Raw genomic sequence first — 9,151 nt, forward strand, 5'->3', positions numbered from 1 at the left:
CAATCCTGTCGTCACCGCCGTAGGGGATCTTCATCAAGTTAGGGTAAAGATATCACCCATATTGCACTCCTCCTTATCAAATCTTGCGCATTGAATTATTATTCATTGTGCCATAGATTGAGATAGGTCCAACCACAAAATGAATCTCGTAGATTAGGCGAACGAAAAAATTTAGGGTTAGGTCTACGCGTTGTGTGTCTCAGAGTCACCGAGTTGGATTGGGTCTATGTCATCAATTCTATGATTAGGGCTTCTGAGAACCATCTCAGTGAGACCGATTCTCTCTTTTCGGTGAAACCGAAAAGAGTGGCCAAGTTTTTGTTAATGAGATGGCCAGTCTCGAAGGCTCCGATTTTCTCAACACTGTGGAACCGAAACACACATTGTTGAAACTTAAGACTAAGATTTTGAGTTCAATTTTTTGAAAACGTGTGTGTTTTGTGATGATCATCCATTCCTACTCTTCTATATCTATTCACAGGGTCAACTTGTTAGCTTGTCAGAATGTCAGAGTCTGAGGACAACCAGAATGCTTACAGAGAGCAGAGCATGGAAGTGGACTCACGCACTAGTACTAAGAGGAGTGATTCTGATCCAGGCACTCCCAGTTCTCATGATCTACCCAAGACAGCTACCAGGACCAGGAAAAGGCTCAACTCAGAAGAACAAGATGTTGATTTATTCCTGGGGAAGACACTTTTGACAAACAGATGGAGAAAGGCAATGTCAAGAAAACTATGAGAAACGAGTATGCAAATCCTGATGCAGTGAGAGCTCCTGAGATAGCTAGAGGTGCTAAAACTCTAGTGGGTGCTAAAACCTCCAAGCTAGACAATAAGCCGGGATACAAGAGAGCCAGAAAGAGGATTGTGCATGTTGTTGGAAGGCCAAATTCCATGTATGAAGATCGAGTAGAAGCTGGGGAACAAGAGGAAGAGGTACGTGCAAATCTACCTCCTTCCAAGAAGAAGAAGTTAACGGGAGATGATATGCACAGCAAACCTGCAACTAATGCAAAGACTAGTGCTCCCAAGGCTAAGAAGCCCGTAGCTCCTAAGACTAAGAGGACTATGAGAGACATACCTGCGGCAGAGAAGAACAAGTGTTCTGCATCTAGAGGTGTTGCTTCAGAAGAAGAAGATCTTGTTGTTTTGAGGAAGTTGAGACCTCACCTGCGTGATCACAATGATGAACACCCCGTGGCAGAAAATATGAAGGAGAGGAAGGATCAAGGACATAGAAAGTGGAGAGCAGTTGCTCCTTATGCTATCAGGAGGAGGACTGGCGTTGATGCTCGCTTCCACATAAAGGAGCAACAGGATCTCTATGATTCAGTGCTTTTCGACAAGAGTCCAACTGTCAGTGATATGAGGTATGTAGACTGGGACTACATCAAGTAAAATGAGGATTACTTCCCTCATGTGCAAGAAAACTTCAGAGCCATCGACATTGAAGATTTTGTTGGAAAAAACATGACAACTTGGAATGACGAAATGATCATGCAATTCTACTCCACGACTCACTTTTATCCTGATGGTATAATTGTATGGATCACACAAGGCAATAGGTACCAATCAATAGTGTAAGAGTGGGCTACCATCTTAGGATCCCAAAGGTACAAGAGAGTGACTTGGATGTTTATACCAAGGCAAAGATGAATCACAATTCTATGGCCAATGTGTATAACCGAGTGCCCAAGAAATACCTGAAGACCCACAAGTTTAGCTTTGTTTACTTCCTGCAAGCAGGATTACCCACCACCAACACCATTAGGAGGTACACCTTGATGCCCAAATCAGGTGATGATAAGATGATCGGGGGGTATTTCTGTAGCGACCCGACCTGAAACGGCCAAGTCTCTGGTGTTTCCGTACCATCCCAAGATCATGCTGGTACACACACATTACATCAATGTATATATCGAGAGTTCAATCACACAGCTTTATTAATCGAATCTCATATCGAGCACTTTATTACAATAAAGAGGCTGAAGGCCAAACTCATGAGATAACTAAACGAAGACTGGCGGAAGCTTCAAAAGTAGTAGAGTCCATCTGACTCCAGGGCATATCACCGAGCGTAGACCGTGACCTCGCTCCTGGTCGGAAAAGTACTCTGCAACATGACATGTTGCAGCCGTGTACGTCAACATATTGAATATGCCGGCAAGTCACAAAAGAGAGAGGTGAAAAGTATCATCTATTCTACATGCATATATGGCAGGAGGGGCTTGTAATTTTTAGCGGAAAGCAAAGTTTTCTCCTACAACAAGAGAGGGCTAAAAGCAAAATATTACTACATTGTTGGTTGTTAACAAGATGGTTCCACCAACCAATTCTCGTACCCAAGTTGTCAATAATACCCCATCATTATTAATTGTGTTGAGAATTCTAGATAGTTTCAATTCCTTTGGCTCAAGTCGTCCATGACCGTGGACACGGCTAATCGATTACGTTTGGGTACTCTGCAGAGTTTTGCACACATTCCCCACAAGATTTGATCGCCTCCGTTGAATGTCCTCGCACTACAGGGTGTTTGAGGACCGGATGATCAAAACATGGTCTTTCAACGGGTTCCTCTGAGCCTCTGTCGGTGCCCATCCAATCCTACTGTTCTTCTACATCTCGTAGCACCGCACGTCCAGAGTCGTAGCGTTGTCCAACCAAGCCAGAGCCCATAATGACTTGTGGCTATGCAGGTAAGCCTTGGGTCTTGAAGCATCCATCCATTTCTTTGTGCCTGGGTGAAGCTTTCCGCAAGATGTCATGGCGCTTCTCCATGCATCCTGGGTCCTCCGCTGGTTTATCCCAGTGAGCCCATCTTAACCGTCCTTCACCCAGAGTTGCATTTCATCACGAGGTCTCGAAAAGTCTTGACATATCCGGTCTTGATTATTAAAATTTTCTCACAATACTCGTGATAGACTCTCAACCAAAACCCCGTCTACTTAAGCATAGCAAAATAACATGTATCGTCCCAGGCCAAGTAACAAGGGTGATGGGTGCCTACCACATGATACTACATCAAGAACCAATTTTTCGGGTTCCTACTTAGCATGCAATAGTTGAAGAAAGGTTGATCTACAATGCATATAAAACATAGGAAATATAATCAACGTGACTTGCCTTGCTGACGACTGTCGAACTCGAACGCTTCTAGATAACAAGCTTCGCACTCCGGGTGATCTATCGACACAAACAAATTCAAACAATAAGCACCACAATGACAACTAATCAAAATAAAACATCTAATAAAGGAAAAGCTATAGCACAAGGTGAAAAATTGTCTTCCATAACCAAATCAGAATATGTTTTGGTGAAAACCCCAAGATAAAATATCTTAAAAATTCTGAAACTGAACCTACTGATAAATAAGATCACTAGTGACCAGAAGCAAAAATAATCAATTAAAAATCTATTTTTAAACTCCTGGTATTCACAAAATAAGATTTAAACCAAATCTGTTTTAACTCAAATTTTATAAATTAAAACCTAGTCAAATTTTATATTTTCAGAAACTACATAAAATTTGTGATCTAATGCAAAAAAAGAATCACCTTAATTGGATTTGTATATTAAAAGTTATTAAGAAAACAAAAACAGAACTATTTCTGTTACAGATTTAAAACAGAAAAAGAAACGGTGACGTGGCATGCTCTGATTGGCTGAAACCGTGCGCTGCTAGAGCTAATCTAGCAAATGGCCGATATGTAAGAAAAACGTTTCGGCTAATGTAACTGATGTAATAGACCGGTCGGTTCTTTTAAAGAACCGAAGGGGTAAGTCCCTTCTAATCTACACTGTATGCTATAGATCCTACGGTGGGAAAGAAAAAGAAAAAAACATAAGAGGAAAGAGACCTCACTGTGGTAGGGAGGTTGGCCGACCGGAGTTGATGTCGGCGTGGGGCGTGGAGGTGGTGGAGCTCGGGTTTGGGGGGGAATGGAGTGTGGCCGGGGTGGGGTGTTCCTGGCGGTGGCAGGAGGCGAGGGGAGGCGCGGCAGGGGCGTCGGGCTTCTCCTGGAGCTCGGCTCCGGCGAGCTCTGCAGGGGGGCGACGACGTGGCGAAACGGGGCTTGGGCGAGGGGAATGGGGTGCGGCCTGGGTGGGGGTACTTTTAGGGGGCGAGGGAGGTGTGGGGAGGCAGGCAATCCGGAGAACGGGGGGAGGAAACTTCCTCTCGGCGCCGGCCATGGCCAGGAAGGGAAGTGGCGCGAGGTTAGGGGTGACGGGGTTGGGCTGGATCCGATTTGCATTAATGGGCCAGCGGAAGTTTCCTAATAAAAATATTTTATTCCTTTTAAAAAAACAGGAAATAAAAACGTATAAAAGGAAATAGGATATACTCGGAATATAGGGGTATAATATATGAAAATTATCAGAAAAATAAATCCAATAAGATGGACATTTTTCCACGACCAAAATAAATACTTCAGATTATTTTTTCGAGAAAATCCCTAATTTGGTTTATTTCCTTTTGCAAATATTTTTTGCAAATAAACCTTGGGTTTTATGGTTCAAATATTTCAAGGAATTACCCGTGGCTTGGAGGGTCATGTTCCTCCACTCTTTCTTGCTTGGCAAGATAATATTCCTGACATTCCGTGAGTGAAGAAAAATAAAATGCAAAGCAAAAATCGAAGGAAATTCAAATGCTACGTTTATAAAAATCGAAATGCATAGATGCTTAGCTACAATTGTAAAACATTCCAAATTAGGAAATTTGGGATGTTAGAAACCTACCCACCTTAAGATGAATCTCGCCCTCGAGATTCGGGTTGGCTAGAAAATAGGTGCGGGTGGTCTCGACGAAGATCTTCTTCTCGTTCCCAGGTGGTTTTTCCTCGGTGTGATGGCTCCACAAAACCTTGCAAAACTTGATGATCTTGTTGCGAGTAACTCTGTTGGCAGTCTCGAGAATCCTGACGGGTTTCTCCTCATAAGTCAGATCACTGTCAAGCTGTATGGCCTCTAGGGGCACTGTGTCTCTCAACGGAATATCAGTCATATCACCATGGCATTTCTTCAACTGGGAAACATGGAAAACATCGTGAACTCCGGACAATCCTTTCGGAAATTCCAGCTTGTATGCAACTTCCCCCCTACGTTCGAGAATTTTGTAGGGGCCAATGAATCTGGGTGCTAACTTTCCTTTTACACCAAATCTCTTGATTCCTCGAAGTGGGGACACACGAAGGTATGCTCAGTCTCCACTTCGTATGTTACTTCCTTGCGTTTGCTCTCAGCACAACTCTTCTGTCTGGACTGCACTATCTTGAGTCGGTCACGAATCAGTTTGACCTTCTCTTCAGAATCTCGGATAAGGTCGGGATCAAAAAGTTTCCGGTCTCCAACACCATCCCACATCAGTGGTGTTCTGCACCTCCTTTCGTATAGAGCTTCGAAAGGGGCCATCTTCAGACTGGTCTAATAGCTATTGTTGTATGAGAACTCGACGTAAGGCAAATTTTCGTCCCAGCTAGACCCATAGTCTAGTGCGCAAGCTCTCAACATGTCCTCCAGAATCTGGTTGACTCTCTCGGTCTGTCCACCGGTCTGTGGGTGAAAAGTTGTACTGAACTCCAACCTCGTTCCCAAGGTTTCGTGAAGTTGGTGCCAAAACTTTGACGTGAACTGGGTTCCTCTATCTGACACGATACTCATTGGAACTCCATGCAGACATACGATCCTAGTCATATAGATCTTGGCCAGCTTAGCGCTCGTGTAAGTAGTCTTCACGGGAATGAAGTGGGCTACCTTGGTCAAACGATCGACCACTACCCAGATAGAATCATAACCTGAACGGGTCCTGGGTAATCCTGTGATGAAGTCCATACCAAGCTTCTCCCATTTCCACTCGGGTATCGGCAAAGGTTGAAGTAATCCTGCTGGTTTCTGATGCTCGGCCTTTACTCGCTGACAAACATCGCATATTGCTACAAACTCGGCAATGTCCTTTTTCATTCCTGTCCACCAGAAACTTTCCTTCAAGTCCAGATACATCATGGTGTTGCCTGGATGTATCGAGTACGGGGAATCATGGGCCTCCTGAAGTATCAACTTCCTGAGTTCAAGATCATTGGGCACATAGATGCGGTCCTCAAACCATATAGTTCCATGGTCATCCTCACGACAACCTTTAGCCTTCCCATCATTCATTCTTTGCTTAATCTCAGCTATTTCCTTGTCTGTCTTCTGAGCTTCGTGGATTTTTCCGGTCAAGGTGGACTGAATTTACAGCGTGGCCACATATCCTCTTGGGACTATCTCCAATTTGAGCTCTCTGAGATTGCCGGCCAACTCCTGGGGTAATCCTCCCGCTATGAGTGTGTTCACATAACTCTTACGGCTCAAAGCATCTACTACAACATTTGCCTTCCCTGGATGATTATGCAATCTCATGTCATAGTCCTTGACCAACTCTAGCCATCTCCTCTGTCTGAGGTTCAACTCCTTCTGCGTGAATATATATTTCAGGCTCTTGTGATCAGTGTAAATATCACAACTATTTCCGATAAGGAAATGTCTCCAGGTCTTGAGTGCGTGCACTGCGGCTATGAGCTCCAAATCATGCGTGGCATAATTCAACTCATGAGTTTTGAGCTGTCTGGGTGCATAGGCTACAACTTTTCCTTCTTGCATGAGTACTCCTCCAAATCCTTGACCAGAAGCGTCGCAATAAACCTGGAAATCCTTCCGAATGTTAGGTAATATCAACACTGGGGCTGTAACCAAACGCTTCTTCAACTCTTGGAAACTGGCTTCACATTCCTTGGTCCAATTATACTTGGACTCCTTCTTCAACAACTCTGTCATGGGCTTGGCAATCTTCAAGAAATTCTTGGTAAACCTCCGGTAATATCCGGCAAGTCCGAGGAAACTGCGGATCTCCTTAACTGAAGTGGATGCTACCCATTCGGTGACTGCTGCAACCTTGGCAGGATCCACTGCTATTCCGTCTCCTGAAATAATATGTCCGAGGAATCCGACTTCCTTCAACCAAAATTCACATTTCCTGAACTTCGCATACAGTTGATGCTCTCGAAGTTTCTCCAAAACTAGACGCAAGTGTTCCTTGTGTTCTTCCTCATTCTTGGAGAATATCAGTATGTCATCGATGAACACCACGACAAACTTGTCCACGTATTCCATAAATACCTTGTTCATCATACTCATAAAATATGCTGGAGCATTAGTCAAACCAAATGACATGACGGTGTACTCATACATACCATACCTTGTGGTGAAGGCTGTCTTGGGTATATCTTGTTCACGAATTTTCAGCTGATGATACCCGGATCGAAGATCGATCTTGGAGAACACTCGGGCTCCAACTAACTGGTCAAACAAATCATTGATCATCGGCAAGGGATACTTGTTCTTGATGGTCGCCTCGTTCAACGCACGATAATCCACTACCATTCTCAACGACTTATCCTTCTTTTCAACCAAGAGAACTGGGCGCCCCAAGGTGAAGAACTCGGGCGAATATACCCCTTGTCCAGCAACTCCTTAATTTTCTTCTTGATTTCCTCTAAATCATTTGCGGGCATCCGATAGGGTCTCTTGGATCTTGGGGCTGTTCTGGGTAATAGCTCAATCAGGAACTCAATCTCCCTATCCGGTGGCATGCCCGGCAATTCCTCCGGAAATACATCTCGGAAGTCTTGTACAATCGGCACTTCCTCCTGAACTACTCCCGTGAGAGAATTTACCCGTTTACTCTGTGACGGGCGTTGGGATACGTACTTAATCCGTTTTTGCTCGGGGGTGGTGAGCAAAATAGACTTAAGGGCACAATCAATATTTCCTTCATACTTGGTCAACCAATCCATGCCTAGGATTACATCCAATCCCTGAGACTCTAATACGATGAGGTCGGTGGGAAACTTATGGTTCCCAATGTTGAGACTCGATGCATGGCATCCTCTCCCGGTTGTCATCATGCCTCCTGGGGAACTGACCATAATGGTCTGGCTCAGGGTTCTAGTTGGTAAACCATACTTTTCCACAACTACCCTTGATATGAATGAATGTGTTGCACCAGAATCAAAAAGTACCAATATTGGACGTGAATTTAGCAAAAACTTACCAACCACTCTATCGGGGTGATCATAGACCTCTTCAACATCAATGTGGTTCACCTGAGCTCGGGGAAAAGGATTGGGCTTCCTTGCTGCTGAGTTGCCATTGCCATTTCCATTTCCCTGCTTGTTCTGGGGACATTCAGTGGCATAGTGTCCCATCTTCTGGCACTTGAAGCAGGTGATATGGTTCAGATCCTTCTGAGATGGAGCGGGATGGTGCTGAGTGCCATTACCTCCATTACCATTCTTGAAATTTCCGCCATTGTGATTGTTCCCATTTCCTCCATGTTTGTGGCCTCCATGGTTATGCACTAGATGGTTATGCTAGACGTGTCCTCCAAACTTACCGGCTCCTGCCCCGGTATTCCCTGGATAGGGGGTGTAATGGGGCTTCTGCTGAACGCCAGAATTGAACTTCCCATGTCCATACTTCCGTTTGCAGTTCTCCATCTGCTGTTGTTTCCCCTCCAAGATGAGGGCCTTATCCACCAGCTCCTGGTAGTTATTCAAGTTGGCCACAGTCAGCTGAATGCTCAACTCATCGTTGATTCCTTCCATGAACTTCTCCTGCTTGGCCGCATCATCAGCCACATCTCCAGGTGCATATCGGGCAAGCATGTTGAATTCATCAACATACTGAGCCACAGAGCGAGTTCCCTGGCGTAAGTTGCGAAACTCATGCTTCTTCAGACTCATGGCTCCAGCTGAGACATGAGCGGTGCGGAAGGCTTGCTTGAACTGCACCCAAGTCACTCCAGCAATGGGGTATGTGGTGGTGTAGTTCTCCCACCAAGCAGTTGCGGGTCCTTCGAGTTGGTGCGCAACAAAGCGTACCTTCTCACCTTCAGTACATCCAGCAGTGATTAGTTCTCTCTCCATCTCGCGGAGCCAATCATCTGCCACAATGGGCTCAACGCTGTTGGAGAAAGTCGGAGGGTTCAACATCAAAAAGCGGGTGAGATTGTCGGCCTGGGGTGGATGATGGTGGTTGTTGTTGTTCTGATTCTGAATGAACAACTACATCAGGGTGTTGTGCTGTTGGATCAACTGAGCATGTTTCGACGG

Source organism: Hordeum vulgare, chromosome 4H, assembly GCF_904849725.1.
Source record: "Hordeum vulgare subsp. vulgare chromosome 4H, MorexV3_pseudomolecules_assembly, whole genome shotgun sequence".
Taxonomy (NCBI): Eukaryota; Viridiplantae; Streptophyta; class Magnoliopsida; order Poales; family Poaceae; genus Hordeum; species Hordeum vulgare.